At 35.1% G+C, this 22,790-nt stretch overlaps 1 protein-coding gene across 2 annotated transcripts in view; it reads right to left on the bottom strand.

Annotated features, from left to right (window-relative positions):
- The window catches only part of LOC105196743, a 40,902-nt gene that overhangs the window by 2,282 nt on the left and 15,830 nt on the right, over nucleotides 1–22,790 (bottom strand). The window lies entirely within an intron of this gene.

Genomic DNA, 22,790 nt, shown 5'->3' with positions numbered 1-22,790 from the left:
ATTAATAATTTATTGAAAAAAGTCATATAATAATGATAATAAAAAGATAATGTCGAAACAAAATTGATTTAAATTTATCTTTTTAATTGACATTTTTATTCATATCATTAATTTTACTATTATTATTGATATTAATATTATTGTAACAAAATTTGTGGTGGTTCGATTTAGCAAAATTGATAAATTTTATAAAAATGATTTAATCTTTATAATAATTGCAAATATATTTATATAATAAATACAAAATATTCTATAATAAAACTTCTTTTGTGAAAATATTAAAAAATTCAGTATAAAATTGCACGATTACATTATCAGCTGTATAAATTGATCACAAATTAATATTAGTTGTATCTGGTTTTTTTTAATATTAACATGCACAAAACAAGAGGTGGTCTGCAAAATTTTTGTATTATACTAAAAAAAATATTTTGCTGATGTAGGTAGATTTCTATGTATTATATCACAACAAAAATTTATCGCTATTTTTCGTATCTGTTAAAATAAAATATTTGACATATAAAATTTATAGCATCAGCAATTTTAGCAATCTCGCTAGCTAGAAAATTTAGGTCTCCGCCAATTGTACAAATGTTACAACAAGAATGATTAGCCTTAACATGAATAGGTGTCACAGAAATATATATTTTTTTTAACTTCATCGACAGTTCAGATATAATTTTGCCTCTGTCATTTAAATTGATTAAGTAGCAAATGTATGCAATATTACAATATTTCCTAATCATTTATCTACCTTTAGTTTTTTTTTCAGCCAAAAAATTGTAGTTGTAGCTTTTTTCAATATACTCATTTTTTATTTATTTCATATTTTTGTTACTGAATGTTATATTAAATTACTTATATTAAGTAAAAATATAAAATATTGACGGGGTACGATTTACCCCGCGACCAATTCGCATTCAGCAACACTCTCTTACGTGGAATTTTTTCAATACGCTTACATTCGTCATGAGTTCCAGAGAGGATTGCTTTACGAAACAACGTATCTTTTACGGTACATCAGAGCACCAGTGTACGTAATCGAGGAAGAGGGAAGCCGTTACTTTCCTGCGTTAAGGAGCCGCTTAATAGACCAACGTCAAACGCACACCCGGACACCCCCGAAAGTCTCTCGCCCACCCTTGTTTCACGTCCGCTATACCGTCCCGTAGCCGCCCCATTAGCCACTTTATTATACGCGTTCTACCTTGAGCGAATCGTTGACCCCGGTTGCGCGATTTGATCTAAGCTGCTTTCCGAATTTTCATTTGCCACCCTCGCCGCGGTGATGGTATGCACTTGACATCATCACGGACCCACCACTTTCAGGGGGTCCGCGCTCGTTCGCATGAATACAATACTTCGTGCTGTCCTTGATTGATGCCGCAGAACGCGGATGTTCGATAATTCGCAGGCATTTCGCCGAACATCAGTAACGAAAACCACTTTCGCTTATAAATATTTGCAAATCCGCCTCAGTAGCGTTTTTCGTGGTTCTTTGTTCTTTCACTGGAAGCCTGAATACAAAATCATCAGAAGGCGCGATAATATTTCGCACAGAATATATAAGGGAAAGTTATCGAAATCGTATTGTTCATCATAATCAAAGCATCAAATTTATTCAAAATATATTCTGAATTCTAATAATTTATTTATTACTTTAATCAAGAATATTAAGATAAAATAAAAATTCAATTTACTTATTATTTTGACTTTTCTTCGATAGAATTTTACAATATTCTTCAAAAAAAGTACAAATTATTTTTTTCATTATGAGAGATTTTCTAAAATGATAAGTATATTTTAAGATAATTATCAAGAAAATTCTTTATTAAAGATCGTTACTTATTAAAAATCGTTACTTACTTAAAAAAAAAAAAAAAAAAAAAATTTTAAGTAAACGCTTTTCTTAGCAATAGAATATTTTTCTGTGTGTATTGTTTATATTCATTGCTAGTAATAAGAAAAAAATTGACAAGATACAATTTCAGTGACTGAAATGCAATAAATAAATTCTCCCTAATATTTAATAAAGGAAACATGTGCATGGAAGAAAAATAAAAGCTTCCGGAATAAAGACTTAGAGTGAGTAATTTCTTTAAAAAATCACAATATTAGTCATATTTTTAAGCTTATTTTTAAATACCTAATTTGTGTCAAATTTCAGAATAGAATTCCGTTTATAACTTTGTATGCTCTGTACTTTGTATGCTCTGTACTTTGATGTATCGTACGAACGCACGTTTTAATGTAAAATATTTCATACATGTATTATCTAATTCTTCGAAAAGTTTTTTTGTGTTACACGACGCATAAAATTATAAATATTTTATCCTGAATTTCGATGAGAATTATGGGTTGTTTAAAGTGGACTTGAAATAAAATCATAATATGGAAAATCGAGAGTAGTTGAGAGTAATGCACTTAAAAATCACAGATTGTCACGTGTTACAAGTAATTTTATTCGATATAATACGCATTTCTCTTCAATTATCTCTGCAAATTAATTAAAATTGTGATTTCTATAAACGGACACCTATAAAAAAAAAAAAGAAAAAAAACATGCGATACCGTGTAGAACAACGAAGCATTGCGCGGGTTTGATCTTTCGCGGTGATTAGACAGACGGGGGATGGAACGTATCGCTCTTTAGTCGCGCATAAATTAACGGCAACGTTCTCTCGACATTCGAAAATATGTATATATATACATTTTTTTTTTCTCCCCCAGAGTGTTTTACGCGCCGGTGGACGATGGGCCGGGATGACGCGGGCAAAATTTTCGACACTTTCGCAACGTATATCTTATTCGGCGCACGCAATGCATTCGGCCGGGCGCGGTGCGTGCATTTGACACCGCGCGCCATCATTAATACCGGCCCTCGACCTAGAGAGATTGAAATTTAATGTAATTTATTATTTTTTAATATATCCCATGAAAACGTTTTACGCGGATATTTTCGATGCACGCATCCCGCCCGCCCTCCCCGAACGTCCCACGGGTCGGTCACTCGAGGGAGGAGGCAGGCGTGTGCGCTTGACACCGCGCGAGCTAAAACGGGTTTTGACGCGTTAATGTGTTTTTCCGCTTTATAGCGAGATCGCCGGGGATCGGCCGCATTGAGAAAGGAGTCACGGCCATGAGCGCTCGTCGAGCAGACTTGTTTACACGAACGCCATTCAAAGCGCGGACGGCCGCGATCATAATCGCATCGTTAATCGCCAAGCTCTGTAATAAAGGCAGCTTTCATTCCGCCGCTTCAAATAGCGTGATTCATCCGCGTTTAATTATCATTATTAATTAGATATATACGTATGTACCGCGGACGTTCGAGCGTCACCGCGATAAAGAGCTTCTAATAAAGAGTAATTATTATAATATTTGCAATTAGAGGATTCTTATACGAGTGGAAAATATCAGAATCTAGACGTGACGATGAGCAAAACAAAAAAAAAAAAACTTTTATTGATACTGTTATAACGGCAAGATTTTTTTTAATTCATTATTATTTACTTTTATAAAATCCTGCGAATCTTAAAATAAAGGATTGAGAAGAGAGACATGATTTATTATCGAAGCTAAAGGAGTGTGGTTTGTTACTGAAGCATTAAAAAGAAACGTGGTTTACCGTTAAAACATTAAGAAAGTAAAAGAAAACGATTTAAGATATAAAGTAATTGCCTTTGATATTACAAAGTTGTTAAGATCGCGACATCCATTTCTTACGGATTACAAGCCCGTCACATTCGCCGCGAATTATTACGAGGACCGCTCGTTAAGTGCCAAAACAAGTAATAAAATCATTAACGTAAACGTATTCGCGTACCCGCGATACGTCCCGGCATCATTAGAGACCTCAACGCGACACTAATAATTCTATCAATTACATGATTCGTTTTATCGGTGTAACGCGCTGACTCGCCGCTCGCCCAATTGCGTGTCAATAATATTTGTAGCATTTATACCTAACGCTTGTAATATTGCAGAATACGCGTTTAACCAGAAGTCAATCACAGTTCACACGCACGTAGTGCCGAAATCAATTCATCGCGAATTACGGTGAATTTGATTGTAGTTGCTGATAGAAATCCGGCTGATAGAAACTCCCGACCGACGAAATTTCGTAACAAATATTAAATTTTACTGGCGGCGAGAGATAAAGAAATCTTAATGCGAGCATTACAAATTTGCAACGTAGAGAATATAAACAATTTACACATCGTTACGTGATTCGTTATTATTTCAGTGTTGCGCAAATTTTTAATCACAGGATATCCTGAGTAATTTTCAAATTAAATTACCACATTAAAAGATAAAATCCATTTAAATCAGAATTCAAATTAAAAATCTCATCGTCCTTTTTTTGGACGTAAAGTTTAATTTGCGAGAATTTTCAGTCTCTACAATCATAAATATTAATAATAAAATTATAACCAATTTAGCACGAATCACATTAAATTTGATTATAGTTGCTGACAGAAATTCGACTATTGATGAAATTTCGTAACAAATATCAAATGTCACATTAGAGGACAGATATTACTCTGCATATTAATTAAAAAATTATGTATTAATATTCATATATCGAATAACTGATTATTAATATAAATTTTAACCCTAAAAATATTAGATATTTTAAAAAACTTTCAAATTAAATTGTTAAAAAAAATTAAGCATGCTAATTCAAATTCAAATTTAAAACGCCTTACATAATCTTTTTATATAATTAAAGTTTTATTTGAAAAACCTTTAAACAATCAGACAATATCAATAATAAAATTATAACATTCTTTCGCCTCTCAAAAGAATTTTTTATTCTTTTTTGCATAGCTTCTATTACACCAAAACCTTTATATATAAAAAAAAAAAAAAAAAAAAAAATCTTCAAGCTTTTGATAAAACGTGATATATCAGCGAAAAGTAATGGTAGATGGTCCAAAATATTAAGCATCCTTCGCAATTCCGTTGCATTATTAAACAACGTCATAGATAAATTAATAAATGACACAACGAATAACTCATTATTAAAAATATGTTAGATATTTTGAAATTCTCAAATGTTTAAAATTTGATTCTAAAAAATATTCAACAATCATAAAAAATCGATAATAAATTACAAAGTTCCTCCGCCTCTTGTATTTTTTACTCTTCTCTGCTTCTTCTCTTCCAAAATCTCTGTGAAAAAAAAAAAAAATTTTCTCTCGACAAAACGTACATCAGCGAAAAGTGATGCGAGTGCGAAGCATTTAGGATCCTTCCCGGTTTCGCTGCATCATTAAACGACGCCGTAGATAAATTAACAAACGGCGCGACGGGTAATTATGCGTCGAACGCTATAGCGCGGGAGGGACTCCAAAAGGTGAGAAAGTTATATTCGCCGCGACGAATTAATTCACCTATACTCGCCCTGCAAATTTTCATACGGCGGGATGTATGCGCTTGACACCATGTAGACCCTAACGATCTGACGCGCTAATACACTCTTTAGCTCTAGGGTGTTACCCACACGAGAGACTGTGCACCGTTTACTGACCGTTTACTACCTCCGGGATCGTGCGCATGTGTATGTTATATTCATGTGAGCGACGCGTATAGAGTTTTAGAATATTTAACCCCTTCTCCTGTCTGAAGGCGGTAATTAATGTATTTGCCAAATACCTGCTTTGAAACCTTGCCACGTTGCGATTGCGCGTTAAATTATCCTTAAACGCACTTTGTTCCCGCAGAGGTAATTTCATATTAGAAAGAGATTTTAGAATCGTCCGATGTGTTTAGAAGAACAATGCACTAACAGCGAATTTCCCACAGACGTTAAAATTAAGGCGCGTAATTTGTTTTTTTTCAGAAATAATTCCGTTTCTGAAATCTCTGCAAAGATAATTGCAATATAAAATCATATGTACGTTCATAATGAGTTACTAAATGAAATTATAAAATTGATTCTTTACTCGCGGAGGATAAACGAAGGATTCTTCAATCGAATCGACATATGTAAATGCGCGAAAATTTTAATCGCATCACCTACGACGTTTCCAAATTCGACAGGCAAAGGAATGCATGATGAAGTTCCGGCGCAAAGTCGAGGAGGTCGTGAGTTTTCCCTACTCGCGGGGAGCAAGATTAAGCACGCGGAGATGAAATCGGACAGGGCGACGAAATCGGTAAAGTGACGAGCAATTCAACTTCACCGAAAAGCGCGCGGCGTCGGCGGCGTCGGTGGCGGAGAGTGGCGCAGAGTGGCGGAGGGCGGCGGTGGTAGCGGTAGTTCTCTCAGGACGGAGGTGCTTTGTTACTTTTGTTAGTTCCCGGCCTGCCTGCCGCTGACGGGACAATCAATCACCGCCGTCTCTCGGTAAACGCAAAACGAAAAGAAAGAGCGAGAAAGAGGGAAGCGGGCTGGGAGGGCGGGAGGGCCGCGAGGGTGCGAGAGAAGATCGGAAGTGAAGCCCCGCGGTTTCCCCACGGTGTGTGTATGCGAGTTGCCAGTTTTATGCCGCTCGTCTGGGGAGTCCAAACGACGAAATTGGTGATTGAAGCGATTTCTCCGAGCCCACCTTCCCTCACGTTTCGTTATTCAGAATGTCAGGGAGAGAAGCAAGAATTAAAATATAAAGGTAAATATCCTAATTATCGTTTCAAAATATTCAATCCTGATGTAATAGAAGAGTCAGCCTAAGATTGAAAGATTACTCAAAAAAGAAAATTTTGTTGGAACTTGTAGGTACGCATGAAATAAAAATTAGTAGATGTGGTAGAAAAAATTAATGAATCTGAAAGCTTCTCTTATCGTAAAATCTATTTTGGTTGCTTCTAGTCTTTTGTTATTCCTTATAAAAAAATAATACACCTAACTAAGGGTAGAGGATCCGAAATGACACTCAAATTAAGTCAACCCTCGAGTTGAAGGTTTATTTGTAAATACACAGTCTATTTAAATGTTATTTCAATCCGCCAACGTCTAGTTGGATGTATTTTTTTATAAGGGATGTTTCCATTGAATTGTTAATTTCAAAAGATATCATGTCATTTTTTCGAAATACGATGTTTTCTTATTCTACTTGTTTGTGTGCATCGTTAGCTTTGAGAACGGGTTAAATTCTTTGTATTAAAAAAGGGAAGAAATAACCTGATAAATGGTTTTATGAATTTCGAAAAGGTATCATGTACTAAACAAGAAGAGCATCTCGAGAAAGAATTTTTATTCTTGGCATTCTACTTTCTAAAATCTCCAATCGTTTTACAAATGTTCACGACATCAGATAACGTCGTGTGATTTTTCTGTAATTTTTGTAAATTACTTTCAGTGTTGATTTAGTTTTTTTAATACAGAAAAGAAAATAAACTGTTCTCAATTTTAAGTGTTTTTTTATTAAAGTTAGTCACTTTATAAATTTGCGTCATTAGTTTCAAAAAGAAGTCATGTTCGAACATCCAAATTTAATCTACTTAGGATTCAAAAAAAAGATTACCAGCAATTATAAATGGATCACCAATAAAGCGTTTATGCAAATTTTAATTTTGCATTGATTCAAATAAATTAAAAAATTTTCTTTTTCGTTTTCTACAAAATTTGAATTTGAGGACACGATACCTTTTCGAAGTTAACAATTCAATTGCATTGAAAACTTGCATTTCGCGGCACCTTTTATCTCTAAATATGCCTAATGCATTTTTTTTATTTTAATTCTCACGTAGAAGAAATTTATATTGTTTCATTTTTATCCTTTCCCTCATAATGTTATTTTGTTCCTGTAAGAATTGAATTTGACATCTCTGTTCCGCATAATAATGACACGTGTGTAACGATTTGTGTTCAGCCCGTATGTGACCATTATTGAACATTTAGAAATTTCAATTTCTCTTCAGCTTGTATTCCGTTCTTTCTTTCAAGACTCATTGACGTATAGCTGTCAAACTCGTCGTATATATGTGATTCTGAAAAGATTTTCCCACCCTTCATAACTTGAGTTTCAAGCACGCTTCCTCGGAAAATCCAACTGCGAGAGAGCAGCGTGTCGATTTCAATATCTTCTCCCTTAGTTGTAAGAAGTACGATATAGCTATAATCCGTATAGCTGCACAAAACTCCACTGAATATTCTTAAACTGATAATGCAAAAGAGAAGAAAGATAAACTTTTCAAAAGATAGATAAAAATAGACTTAAATAAAAATTATTTCAAATTACATTTTGTACATTTAATCAAAGCGAACGTACTTATTGAAAGATTCACCAATACAATAAACTGCATAGTTCACATAATATCATTAAAAGCAAAAACTTATTTATTTAACATACAAAACATAACAAAAATATTAAAAAGTCACGACTAGGTATCAACAGATAAAATATCGAAGAACTCATACATCTCATACATTATAAAAATTTGATCCTGTAACTCTCAAACGGGTATGGACATTATTAAAAAAAAAAAAAACTCATTAAAAAATGAGCAAATAAATCTTGATTATTCCATATCCATCGATAATAGAAAAATTTTTAAATTGGAGTTGGATCTTGGAGAATTGGATGATGCGTCGAGGAGAGAACTAATCGTTCATCGTTCCGATTATCTCTTAAACTGTAGCCGATCGGTCCACCCTAGGATCGTTCAAATATCGTTCTAGTCGCGAGGATCAAGCATAACGACGACATCCGAAAGGCGTTATATAGAGTGCGCGAGTGGGTAATCGTTAAACGATTGGCTGCGGCCTCTCTCGCTCTCTCTTCCTGTCTTCCACCCTTTCTCCATCCCTCCTGAAGGAACCCCGGGCTGGAAATCCTCCTCCGTTTAACTCCCTGCCCCATTCCTCGCACCCACGCGCCCGCCTTTACTTCCGCCTACCCTTCGTGCACCCCCCTCGTGCTTCAACCCCGTCCACCTCTACGCTCGTCCCACCTCCCGGCCGCTCTTTCAACTCAACCCCCTGTGCCATCCACGCTGTGCCTAGTGCGGTGGTGGCGCCATCTGGTGCAGTTTAATAAAAGACGATCGATTATGACGTCGGCCTCAGAACTACCCCTCAGCTCACTCACTCTTGCCGACTCCCTCTCCCTCCCCCTCATCCGCCCTTCTCCGGCCTGGTCACGAGTGCTCACCCCCAATCTCTTTCTCTCTCGCACCTCTCTCTCACTCGTGTACCCCGACTCTCTCTTTCTCTCTCTTCAGGGTTCCCTCTCATGCGTTCGTCGATTCTGTGTCCTGGAATAGCGCAGAAAGAGCAGAATAGAAAGAGAGAAGTCCAGAATGGTCCAGAATTCATGAAGGAGGACGAGGAGAAGAGGGATTATATTTCATACGAGAGGACACACTGAAAGATTTTTTTCCTCCGCACGATCTTTATACGTACAGAATTACTCGTTTCTCGCAGCAAAATTAATCGTTTCTCTTTCTTGTCTAAATCTAAATATTAAGAATTATTTTTTTTTTCTAATTGCACACTTCTCGATAATTCTTTATCAAATGATGCAATGCATGTCAGAAACGTGTTTACTATGCTTTGCAAAGAAAATGATTACTCATTAACTTCTCGTTAAGAAAATCCATATAAAACCGACAGATCATTGTCATATATTTATCAATTTAACTCTCATTCCATTCATCGATCGTTTTTCAAGGGAAACGGAGACTATAAAAAAATTTCTCTCTCTCTCTCTCTCTTTCTCCATTTGAATTTTCCCATCGCATCCGCGTTGATTCTCTACGTGAAAAGGACGAGGTAAGAGAGGAGTGAGGTCCGGAGGGTCGAGAGTGCGGAATAGGGGGAAGGCAGGAGGAAGCGAAAGGGACGACAGGGAGCCGAGTAGGGGCTGCCATCCGTACAGGGGTACACTGCGAGGTGAGGTCAGCCAGAGCGGAGGAGGGAGTGGGCAAACCGGGGATGGATCAAACGTAAAAAGTACGGCACAAAGCTGTGCCGGTGTGGCGCGATCCTGCGGGCGAAGGGCAGACGGCTGCCTGATGTATGGAAAGGAAGTCGCGCGATAATAGAGGGGAAAAAGGGCCTTTGCGGATTTATCGGCGCCGCGTCGCGTCGCGCCGCGCCGCGCCGCGCCGCCCCGGTGACGATTTAATCGATTGTTTTTCCTCGGAGCGGATAAAGGCGTAATTGCGAACACCGGCGGATCTCGTTTAATTCTTTGAAGCCCGCCGATATGAAAAATCACCTATACCACCATCTCTTTGCTCATGAGTTAACTGACTATTCGATTATTTGAGTCTTAATGGCGGGATATTTATGCTACCTTATATAACATGAATTTTCGCATCAATGAAAAAAATAAAACACATCCGTTGATATTGCTTGTGAAACACAAACGATGTCTACGTTAACGCCGGTTATTAATTCTAGATAAATATAAAAACTCTGCGATTCAAGGAGATAATTCGGTATACGCGCTGAAAATATTTTCGACGTGCGAGTTTGCGAGATTGAATTAAAGTTTTGAGATTAATTATTGCAAGATTTAATTTCATTAAAATAATAAAGAGAGAGACGCGAGAATGAGCGTCTTTTAACAGCTTTCAATGTGAAAACTATTTATTTCAGCGTATAAATTTTTCCTCGGCAAGTTTTTTTTGTTTCAAATAAAAAATAATTATATAAAAAGATCTTTAATTAAAAAGATTTTATTTGAAGTCTTGGGTCATCTTTACGAGATTAATTACTGGTAATAAAAGCGAGCAGTTGGGCGATATGCGAAGGGGAGCTCCTCGAAATGTTTCCGTAAAAGAGTACGGATATCAGTTGGGGTGGTACGAGATCGTAAAAGTAAAAAGAGCAGCGCAAGCTGCCGCGTCGCGATTCAGCCGGAGATGAGCTGGCAATTGCTGATGTAGAGTGAAAAACGTCGTGTGTTCTCGCGTCTGAGATGTCGTATATGAAACCCCTTTTCCAGTTCGACGAAAAATATCACCGCCGTCGCGAGACAAGTGCCACAATAATCACAATCTAATTAATTTATTAAAAGAAAGAAGTCAGAATATGTCAACGCAAGTGTATGGAATTGGAATTTCTAGTGCTTTTTTTGGAAACAATCGTGAATATAATTTATTCGCAATTATTATCTGTATTTTTTTCGTTGGATTTTTGTACTTCTTTTCAATAACATTGCGACATAAATTATTTTGCGTTAATACAAATTTTCTCGGAGCTTGTGATGAAAGCAAGCAGTATAGTGATGCAGAACAGATTTCCGCGGGTCGCCCGTGAAGAGTCCCGTATTTATCCTTACACACCCATATTCGGTTTTATGAATACGATCCCACACGATAAACGAGAGAGGCGAACACATCCTGGAATCGACGTCAGTCCGCGATAAGAGGATAGACGGACGGAGGGAGATTTACAATCTAGATATACAATTTGCGAATTTACAATCTGTCTGCGTGCAGGTCGTATAACCGAGCTACAGCTGCGAGAGTGGAATACGATCCGGCACACGAATCGGAAGTGATATTTCCGGGAGAAATGTCGCGAGAGCGAGAGGAGCTCATTGAGGAGGAGGAGGAGGAGGAGCAGAAGGAGCGGCAGCGATGTCGCATAGCTCGCGTATTCGAGCTTCTCTCGTTGTATGATAAGATTATTTCTAAATGTTAAAAAGAGCATTTAAGAATTTATGTATCACATTTCAAAACATTATCAAAAATATAAAAATTTTCTTGATTGTTGTATTATTACGTTCGAGTATCTGTATAAAATTTGAACACAACTAAAATCACAACGCAATATAGCATGGAGGGTCATAACAGAATGGTTGCGTGTAAATTATCCCTACTTCTATTTTTTTCTTTTGCTGCGTAAATCCTCGCGCAGCATAAATACCGAAGTTATCCTAATAAAACTCTAATAAATATTCGTGCAAAGTTTATTTGGATCCTTGTTTACTTGTTTAAAAGTTATTTAGCTACACCTGCAGCAAAATATAGTCCTTTGCTACATTAGCCACTGTATACAAAGAGAAAAGTGTTTGACTATAATATGTGATTATAATTGTATATATGACAAAATAATTATAGTTAAGAATTCTATTTTTATTACTGTTACAATGTTACTAATAATAATTTCGTGTTTACTGTTCTATCACCTATAAAACAATTTTACTATAAATTATGATAATTTCAAATATTAATGTAATAAATTATCAATATACGGATGATAAAAGTAAAATAAACATTTCTATGTACTACAAATGCAATCAATCATAGCAATATTACTATTTTCGTAATATTCGCTTACTATTATATTTACACAGTAATGATAACTATTAGTTATAATTTGTATCGTGAAAACAACTATAAATATATAATTGGCACTGAAAGTGACTCTATATATTATAGTTAAATTATGATAATTGCAATCATTTTTCTCTCTCATCAGTAAGCCACCAAATTATTCATTATTCTTTGCAGCTGGTTCCAAAATTTAGTATTTATAACCAAAATTTTTTATCATAAAGAAAAAAAAAACCTAAGAAACTTGCAGTTTTTAAGTTTCGATAATTTTTAGCTCATATTGTATAACCAAAATATTCTTAAAGAAATAGTGCAAAAATAAGCTTCTAAATCGAAAACAAAAGTAACGAAACAAAAGTACAAGCCAAGCAAGTCTTTAATTATTATTTGTAACTAGTATTTGATATAGTCCGAAATATCCAAGGTCTACAATTTATCAAAAATTTGATATGCTTCAGCCGCATGTAAATAATCAGAGTATGTTTAAATCTATTCAATTTATTTAAATCAATAAAGTGGTCAAATTTCTCCAAATGAAAGACAAACGTCTTCGTATTAAAGCGCTAAAATCTTTTACGTTATGAACAAACGAAAAGGGTGCTTTCAAGTGTTTCGAAAACCCCGAATCGATACTTGTTTCAATAAAATTTTTATTCACTCGGTTAAGAGCTATCTAACATTAAGATAAGAAGTTGCAAACGACAAGTTGTCGTAAAATTCGATCTCACTTTCAAACTCATCAAAGTTTTTATATCGGGTGAGCGAAGAGCGATCCGGAACCGCGCAGTGTATTGAAAAATTGATTTTTATTATAAATATTTTCATTATAAATTTACGACTTACATTAAGCTCGTGCATTTGTCTCCGCAGGTAGAATGCCGGAGATGAAGAGCGCTCGATCGCAACCGCCGTCGGAGTCGTCGATGCCGCTCGATCTCTCGGCTTTCGATTTTACCGGCGCGCTCGCCGTGAGTGATTAAAGTTGATTCTCAAAGGCGAGATCTATATGCATACCGCGGTATTGTATATTCATGGTTTCTTAGCTCCCGCGTCCGCCTCCGGCGCGAGGGGCGGAGAGGGGCGGCGGGGCAGCTCTCTCTCAAAGTAAAATCCATAATGCATGAAGGTCCACGGGCTAAGCCGAAGAGCTTAAAGCCGTAAGATATTGCGCGGCGTTATATTCATGTTATGCTCTGCGAGAGGCAGGCCTTTGTTTTTAATATCCGCGGCAGATTGTAGCCGGAGCGATTAGGGTAACGTCATAGCCGTCGTTCTCCGCTAAACTTTGATCCACCCGCGATCAAGATGAATGAGCTTCCGCCAGACTGACACACGAACGACTCGAAGGAACGAAAGATTAGAAAAAAATCCTGTTTCGATGCGCGAATAACAGAATACGAAAAGTCCAGCTGTTATCATGCAAAAGCAACGTCAGGCTTGCGGGGGAAAATTGAGTCGACTCGTGTCCATTTCTGTCAATGTAGATTAATTTTAATCTCTGTTTAATTTACCCTTTATCTTTTTCTAATTCTTACGCTACACCGAGAAAAAAAGTGTGTGATACTTTGTGACTATAATTGCACAATAAAATAATTATAATTAAGAGCTCCATTTTTATAGTTATATTATTGCTGTAATATTAGTAACAATAATAACCTTATGTTCTGCTGGAAAGCACTAAATTTTTTCCTAGTATAGAACTAGAAAAAGATAAATTTCAAATCTTGCAGTTTATTCTAAATTTTTTCAATTTCTCAAAATATTCGGAATCAAATATTTAAACTTAACACACTATAATGTTGTGACACAACATTATATATTAAAAGAATTATATTAATTTTTTACTTTTATCTTCTATTTAAAGAGTAAGTTACTTTTTTATATTTAAGTTATAAATATATTACATTTCATCTTTTCATTTTTTATACGAGGAAACTAATAGTTTGCGTTATACGTGGAAAAATTAATTTAGCAGAAAGAATCTCAAGGCAAAGTAAGTATCCCTTTTAATACACTGATATGGCTACGTTACGACTCTCCGCAAAAAGTTATATCGAAGGGCTTGAATAGAGCGACGCTATGAAGATGATCGTCGATCGTTCGTAAGTTCGCGTTATCGCGTAGTCCAGTGTGTACCTTGTAAGTGGATATACGAAGAACAGAGGTTCCTCGCGACGTACATCAATCGCGCGTACATATCTCCGTCTCGAGCTCTTCGACGTTTGTGCAAATACAGGTCGGCTAGCTCTCCTCGGGTTAGCTCGCCCGCTGGCGGTGAGCCGCGGCGGTGATGGCAGCGGATTGCTCTCGTAAAAGCTTGCCAAGGCAAACTCGAATCAACGGCGGACCTAATGGCTACAAATTGATTTGACCGACGGAATCCGGGAAACTCGATATCCTCCTCTTGAAACGCCAAACCTAATGGCCGATCTATCTAACGTGTCAACGTCAGTGCCGTGGGAAAGGGCGATCTGCGAAACCGACGTGGAAATTGAATTGAAGAGAGCGTTTATATACCTTCCACCTCCCGTCGCGATAATAATTAAACGCTGCTCAAATTCATCGCATTCGCAATTTCCCCCCGATTCGTTTCTCGATTTGAGTTAATTCGCCGTGAACAATTTTTCTGTGCCATTTAACGTAAGTACTTAACGTTATTTTATATAATATTTTGCGTCTATATAGCAAATAAATTAACTATTCTTCGCGCTAAATCGCTCGAGAATTGCCTGCAGTTTAGAGCCAATTTCATAACCTCCGGTTAATTTAAGTGTCAACTGTGATTGATTATTTCCGTTTAACAACAAATGCGATTGGTCAATTTCAATAGAAAAATCAGCCGATTAAGATAACTGGAGGTTGTGAAACTAATCTTTAGAGAGCATCGCTTTCTGCTTTAAATATGAAAGAAAAGAAATTCCACAATACCGTTTTATACGCAGAATCTTCAGTATTTTCTTTCGGGGGTATTTAAATAGGCTGCCAGTAGCATGAGGACGGAGTCATTTTTTCCCTATTCTTTAATATAATTCGCGGATCCGAACGGGATTCACCCTATGACAGGCAAAATGAAGAAATGAAGAGATCGGATAAGGATCTCGGGATTTAATTCAGTGCTTGAGAATATTTTGGCGCAAATAGCGGCTTTGTACATCCCTTGCGATTAGATAGGCGCCTTCAAGAAAAGAGGTCTAAAGCAAAGTTTAGAAAGACGGCGACTTCACATAAGACATAGATGGATTAACGATGGTGTTAATCAACTTTTCTTCAAGATTGACCTATGAAAAAGATGCATGCGGAAATAATGCTGTTAATTTTAATTTTGTTTGCAGAATGTCATTTGTATACAGGAAAAAAGACATTCTTGTTTTGAGAATTTCTTTATTTTCGAAAATATTAAATTGTGTGTTAAATATTGAAATGAGAAATTATATAGCGCATTAAACAGATATAACTTGTTTATATGAAGAATTTTTGTATAGTTTCATCAAGACAAAACATCCTCATCAGTGAATAACAATTTTCATGAGCTAAGAAAAAAAATATTGGTTAGAAAATAATAATACTTCCAATCTTCAAGAATTAGAACTTTCGAATAATATTATTATCAATTATTAAAACAATCATATCGTACTATTTAGATATTTATCAATATCCTATAATTGTAAAATGTATCAACATTGTTTATAACACTTGACATTGTTGCGATAAATATTACTATTATATGACTTGATCCAACTGGTTAAGATGTTTGCATGGAACATAGAGAAATCCGGGTTTAAACACTGGCCAAGGTAATGTTTACTGCAACAAACTTTCTTTTTCGAGATAGGAGATAGTGGAAATGCCCATTGCATTAGAATGATTAAATTGATTAGCAATTTAATTTCGTAGTATTACATTTCTGGTTTTACTCAACAGCTGTGTTTTAAAGTCCTGTGGCGCGCAATTTGGGTGAACTTGTAAATGTATATAAATTCCTAGGAAATTATTATTGAGCACTAAGATCCGCTTTCGACCGGCACGACCATGTTCTTAATTTAAATATTGAAATAAAATAATTTAATATTGAATTTAATATTGAATACTTAATTTATAATATTGAAATAAAAATGTAATATTTTGCTGTAAAATTCTGTAAAGAAGATTGAATTATATATTTAGTCAGTATAAGCAAGATTATCATTGTGTTATATGTAAGTAAGAATATTATTTTCTGCTTATATATGAAACAATGATTGTTAAAGAATATATTAGTTTTAATTCGTATCGTTTTTCCAATGTGATTCAATTTTACAAGCGAGGAACAGGAGACTGAAACCGGTTGTCATCATTCGAGATTGTTATCAAAAAGCTTATAATTTTATACTGATATAATATTAATTGGTTGCGTATGTAAATATGGTTTGCGCCAAAAACATCTTCATATTATTATCAACAATTTTTAAGAAAGTGAGTTAATTCTTTTTATCTCCGTTTTTGTATTCTTATAAATTTTTGACATTATCAATCGCGGTTTCCTTGTAATTGTAGAAAATGGCATGTCTTAGATAACTTTCGCTGTAGTGAGTTACTCATTATTGTAACAAAGTTTGTGAATATAATCTCGCTTACTAGAGACAGCTGTGTGGGATAGATTAATTAAAATGAGCCAAGATTAGTGACAGTCAATTTTAGTCTCTTTGAGTCTGGAACAGTCGTTTAGAGATTATGTTTACGAACATAATACTTCATACCTTTTCGTAAAAACTGATACAAAAATAAAAAAAAGAAAGATAAATACAGATAAATCTCCGTCTGATATTATTTTAAAATTTGTTAAAGTAGTGAAAGTACCTAACTTATCTATAAGAAAGAAAGATTCCATGCGTGACAATTAACTCCGAGTATAAAGTCACATTTCTAAAGTTTTATTTAAAATCAAGTTTTATTTAAAATCAACTTCTTTACACGATGATATATCAAGAAAAAGCTGTATTTTCTAATACGTAAGGAATATACATGATAATGTAGTGTTTAAAAATTTTCTCTCTACCCACTTTTCTCTAAAAATTACTATTAAAAAGTAATTGCGACAACCCCGGCCCCGCTCACCCCTAACATGACGTGAAAGCATAAAAAAAGGAACTCGGCAATTTTTGCTGTATACGAATAACCGACAAGACGGCCGCCGATTCGGGCGACGTCGGGCAAGTTCCGTGAAATCGGTGCCGGGCGCGCAACTAGGATCCGTGCTTTTATATCGCGAATTAAGCTCGCGGCGTGATTCTGACAGCTCTGGCAACTTGTAAGAAGAAGAAGGGAAACCGCCGCCCCGTGCCCGTCGGTTCTGATTATTAAAAAGATAACAAGCCCCGGGGGTTCTCTTTAATTTTTCCGTCGTTTCCGACATAACGGAGACGTCCCGGGCATAAAAGTGGCCGGCCTCCTCATAATTCCAGATAATTTAAGGTCGACGGCGTTGATGAGTTCTACCTACGGGCGACGCGAGAGCGATTCTGACAAGACGCTGCGCTGCTGTCTCAATATCCCCCAAGGCGGAAATGAAAAGCTACGTCTCTTAATTTGAAATATCATGAATTCTTCTAACTTATGTCCGTCCACTTAATTAAATGTTTGAGGAATTATATATAATTTTTAAAGTATCTTAAATATTTCGAAGAGAGCAAGATATATGAATACAGAGCAAAACGTATCAGATTAAAAATTTACGAAGTCTACTGTAGATGTAAATTCGTATTTAAAATAGATTTTGCGAATCACGTACGAATTACAGTTTCGTGCTTGTTCAGGATATATGGAAAAAAACAGTTAGTGTATCAAATTAAAACTAATATATTTAATCTATCTAAATTATATTCTTGTTTGAATAAAATTTAATCTTTAAAAAAATTTGATAAATTGATTAAATTTCACTAAAATATTATTGTATATTTTTATTTTATTATTATATAGTAGTCATCTGCAGAAAAAAGCACAATATGATCGTTTTGATAATAAAATAAGAATAAGAATTAAAAATTTTTAATTCTTGATTTGAAGATTTGTTATTTTTTTGATCCGATATATTTTCTTCTAAAATAATTAATATTAAATAATGACAATATATTTTTAATATATTCTTATTATTCGATAGAGAGTATATTTATTATATATTCTTTCGAAACTGTACAAAATTTCTTCATGTACATTATATTTAATATTTATTTAACGTATAATTTCATTTCAATATTTAACATTTCGAAAATAAAGATATTCTCAAAATAAAATTGTTCTTTTTTTCAGTGTACTCTTCAAGCCTTGTTTCATGATTGTTAAGAAAAATTGCGGATATAAAAAGAAATGAAAATCAAATATATAATGTTATGCCTATATATAAAATACACGAAGAATATATGATATGTAATATTAATCTTCTGTATATAAAACAAAAATGAGCCTTCGTGTGGCTTCCGAGAGCCCGAGTTTCCGTGATAAATCAACATCTTCATCTCGTTAAAGGCGCTGAGAGGGATAAGGGTGTAGGCATAGTCAAGAAAGGGGTCGCTCTCGCTCACCATCACTAATTACTTTAGTTATCCCCCTTTAACCCTCGACGTTCCTCTTAAACCCACCCTCGTCATAAACTGTAGTGAAGCCTCGAACCTGTGTGAAACGGCACCTCGTCCTCTCTCATCCATCCCCCTCCTCCCCCTCACCAGTCATCTCCTCTCCACCCGCTGTATCCTGCCGCCCCTCAAAGTACCAGATTACCCTCGGAAAAGCTTTATTATTATCATCCACCCGTGGCACCGCAAGTCCTTAATTAAATTCGAGAAAAGATTCATGAGTCCAATGGAGAATCCGAAGTACAATAATACAAAGTCATTTTCGAAACATAACTCGCATGTGTCTCTGGAAAGTGTAAAGACATAATCTTTAACAAAAATTAGTTGTCAGAAAAGAAAATTTTATTGCGCCATTAAGCGTCAATTGCACAATTGTTGGAGTCTTTGAAAAATTATAATTAAATTTGATAAAGATATTCTTGGCTCCCGGAGCTTCTCGAGACTTTATAAATGATTTGAGTGTATTGCAAAGGAGCTAACGCAGCTAACGACGCGATAATGGATAAACGGTGACGATAACAATGCCACTTCGACACACATCCGACACGTCGATAGCTCGATAACTTAGATTGCAATGCCAAGACGGAAGTTCCGATAGCGGTATTATCGCTCTCGCGCTCGGTACATTAAGGGAGACGTGAAATTCGGCATCTGCTACCAACACTTCGCCGCTATTAAGAGACATCCAAGAGTAGAGAGAGAGAGAGAGAGAGAGAGAGAGAGAGAGAGAAAGAGAGAGAGTGTAAGGAAGAGAAAGAGAAGAAGAGCACGGGGAGGGAAACGGAGGTAGAGCGAAGGGTAGAGAGAAAGAACTATCATTGGACAATAATCGCTTTTATGGGTGTTCGTGTGGCGAACCGTGATATTAGATAGCCGGCCAACGAGTGCGCAGAATCGCAGTTCTCAAATCGCAGGAACTCTCTCAGGCCCCGGAAACACCCTCTAATAAAGTTGAGAAAAGTTTCCCCCCTTGCGCGCGCGTGCGATAAAAAGTAATGTTAGAGATATTGCGGGTGCGTTCAGTTGGAGTTCAATTGCTTTTAACGACGGGATCACGTTCGATATGTACTTACGAAGCTGAATCGCGTCGCGGCGACGAAGTATCATTTCATTGGAATCGAGTAATCGAAATTGCCGTTTCGTTCTCGGTACCACTTTTGACGAGATTATTTGTTCCGGAATCGAAAGACCGTAATCCTATTTTGCGACGCTTCCTATTTGATATTTGCAGTGTTGCGTTTAGATAATTTATAATTATCTAGATAAAAATAAAATAAATTATATGTAAACGTGTCTTAGATACATTAAAAGATTATTTAATTTTAAATTTATCTATATGAAAGATAAAATCATATATTGATTTACATAGATAATTTTAAGATCAATTCATAGATAATTTTAATATCATTGTTCAGTAAAACAATTTGGAATATAAAAATAATATATTTCTTAAAAAAAAGAGTTCTTCAAATAATTCAATCTAATCAAACAGTTCCTTTTTTATTTGAAACAATACGCGAATAAAAATCGTAGTTAAAAAATCTAGAAAAAATACATAACTTACATTATAACAACTGACAAAGTTCCTTGTAAAGTTTTTGAATAACTTGCAGTTTTGGAGGAATTTTTCACATTGCGCTACTATTTTCTGTGCAATCTATTATTATTTCCAAAATTCTCTTGTTAAGATAAATAATAACTTAAAAATTGTAGATGGAACAATACTTCATGCTCATGTCGTATCTACACTAATTTACATCTTTAAAAAAGATAAGACTTGTTTTAGCTAAGATAAAAGATAAAGCCATTTCTTTGTTTAGATAATTATATCAAATATCCAATATTTGCCATTATCTATAACAAAATTATCTAGATAAACTCTAGATATTTAAAATAAAAATTAAATACTTCGAATTTAACTATATTCATATGGATTAGAAAGACAAAGGGAAAGAAAAAATACTATTAATGTAACGTTAACGTGAGAACCCTTAAAAAGAAAAAAATATTCAAAAATATAAATTTTCGAGTCTCTGTAATACATACGGAACGTTTGATATTTGAATGAATCAAGCTTTAAAAGTGTATCGGCTTTTAATCGTAGATTTAAGAATCAGGTGCAACAAATTCGTGTTCGCAGATTTCATTCGGCGCAGTTTATTCGTCGCGAATACCCTGGATTCTTATCACGTTGTTCGCGATCGCTCAACGAGGGCGACGGGCGGAGAGAGCGCGCGGCCGGAAGGAGGGCGCAAAATCAGCTTTTGTATGCGGATTGCGGAACCGCAAGAAACGTCAATTCACTCTCTTCTTGGCTCTCCTCCCCGTGTACATACGCCACCGGGCTCCATGTGTATGTATGCGCGCTTGATCCTTAGATTTTCTCGTAAAACCAGCGACAGAGTGAGCCTCGACCAATGGCGGTGGAAGCATGGCGCTCGAGGTGTGAATTATACATGAGGATATATCCCTACACAGTCCTCTCCGCCGTGTATCCCTTCCTCGCGCACCGCACCCCGTTGTCTTTCTTGCGTTCTCTCTCTCTCTCTCTCTCTCTCTCTTTTTCGTACATATATATTCACCGCGACCACCATTCATCCGACTAGAAACTGCTTCTTGTTTGCTCGATCTTCTCACGCCCGCCAGTAACATCTCGATCTCAAAACGTTAATTATATTTAGAGCTTAAAAAAATTTTAATTTGAGTAACAAATCAATTTACTCGTGAAATTACTGTCTCGATTTCTTCAAAATCTCTACTTTAGACAATTTGTAGTTATAAGAGATTTGTAATCATAATTTCTGTCAGGATTCAAAATAGTTAAGTTCTTAATTTTATGTGCTGTTTTATGTGTAATTGAAAAAAAAATATATTTGAAAAGACTGTGAATGTGCGCGTATATAAAATATACATTAAAACATATACATATCAAAATACCCGATATGTAAAATTACAAATGAAATCAGAAATGAAATCTGATTTGTACTGAAATCTGACATGAATTATACATCTTCTAAAATAGACTTACAATGCAGATAGTGTTCATTAAAATTATAAATTTTTTAATTTTTATAATATATTATAATAATTTTTTTATTATTATTTGTTTCATGTGCATTGATCACTCATTCATTAAATTAGATATTGCTTCTTGTTTGAATTTTATAAACTTTTTATAGCTTCATAAATAAAATATTATGAGTTTTTTAATCTTCTATAATATTTATATAATAATCTTTATAATAATTCGTTTAATGTTATTCTTTTTCACAGATCAGCATTCATTCAATTATTGCTTCTTGTTTATTTATCTTGCCATGTTAGTAACATTTCGATTTCACACAATAATTATATAAATTATATAAAGTTAAAAAAAAATTGAACATTGATTTATTTGTGGTATTTCGCCCACATTTTATTAGTTCTCAGTATAACAAGTAATATCTGTTAAATATGTATAAAAGCTTTTTAACCTTTACAAATATCTATAATATTTCTTTGATGATTATTTTTCTATCGTTTTTGTTTTTCACCGTTTGTACAGACATTATTCATCCATTATTTATACAAAGGAATACAAGCTACATAATTCATAAGATATTATAAGATATAAAATTAAAATTGTAAAATTTTAAAAATACAGATTGCTATTTAAAAGAAAATAGACTTCAAGTTATTGATTTATATTTTTATCTATTTTTTTTGCAAGTCTAATTCTTCCATCTTATCATTAGTATGAAATCATTTTATTTCTTCAATCAAAAATATCAGTAACAACCTGAGAATTAAGCAATGATCTGTTCCTTCGCATAATGCATACTGCAGAGCAAACTTAATTACCTTGGATAGAGCTGCGCACCTTCAAGTATCGACTTGCAGGGGTGCGTTTTACATATATGCATCGCGGGCAGATCACGGGCGGTATCGACGTATCGCGTTGACGTACAC

This window comes from Solenopsis invicta, chromosome 2, assembly GCF_016802725.1.
Source record: "Solenopsis invicta isolate M01_SB chromosome 2, UNIL_Sinv_3.0, whole genome shotgun sequence".
Lineage (NCBI taxonomy): Eukaryota > Metazoa > Arthropoda > Insecta > Hymenoptera > Formicidae > Solenopsis > Solenopsis invicta.
Note: the sequence above shows the minus strand (reverse complement) of the source record. Positions and strands in the feature narration are given on the sequence as shown.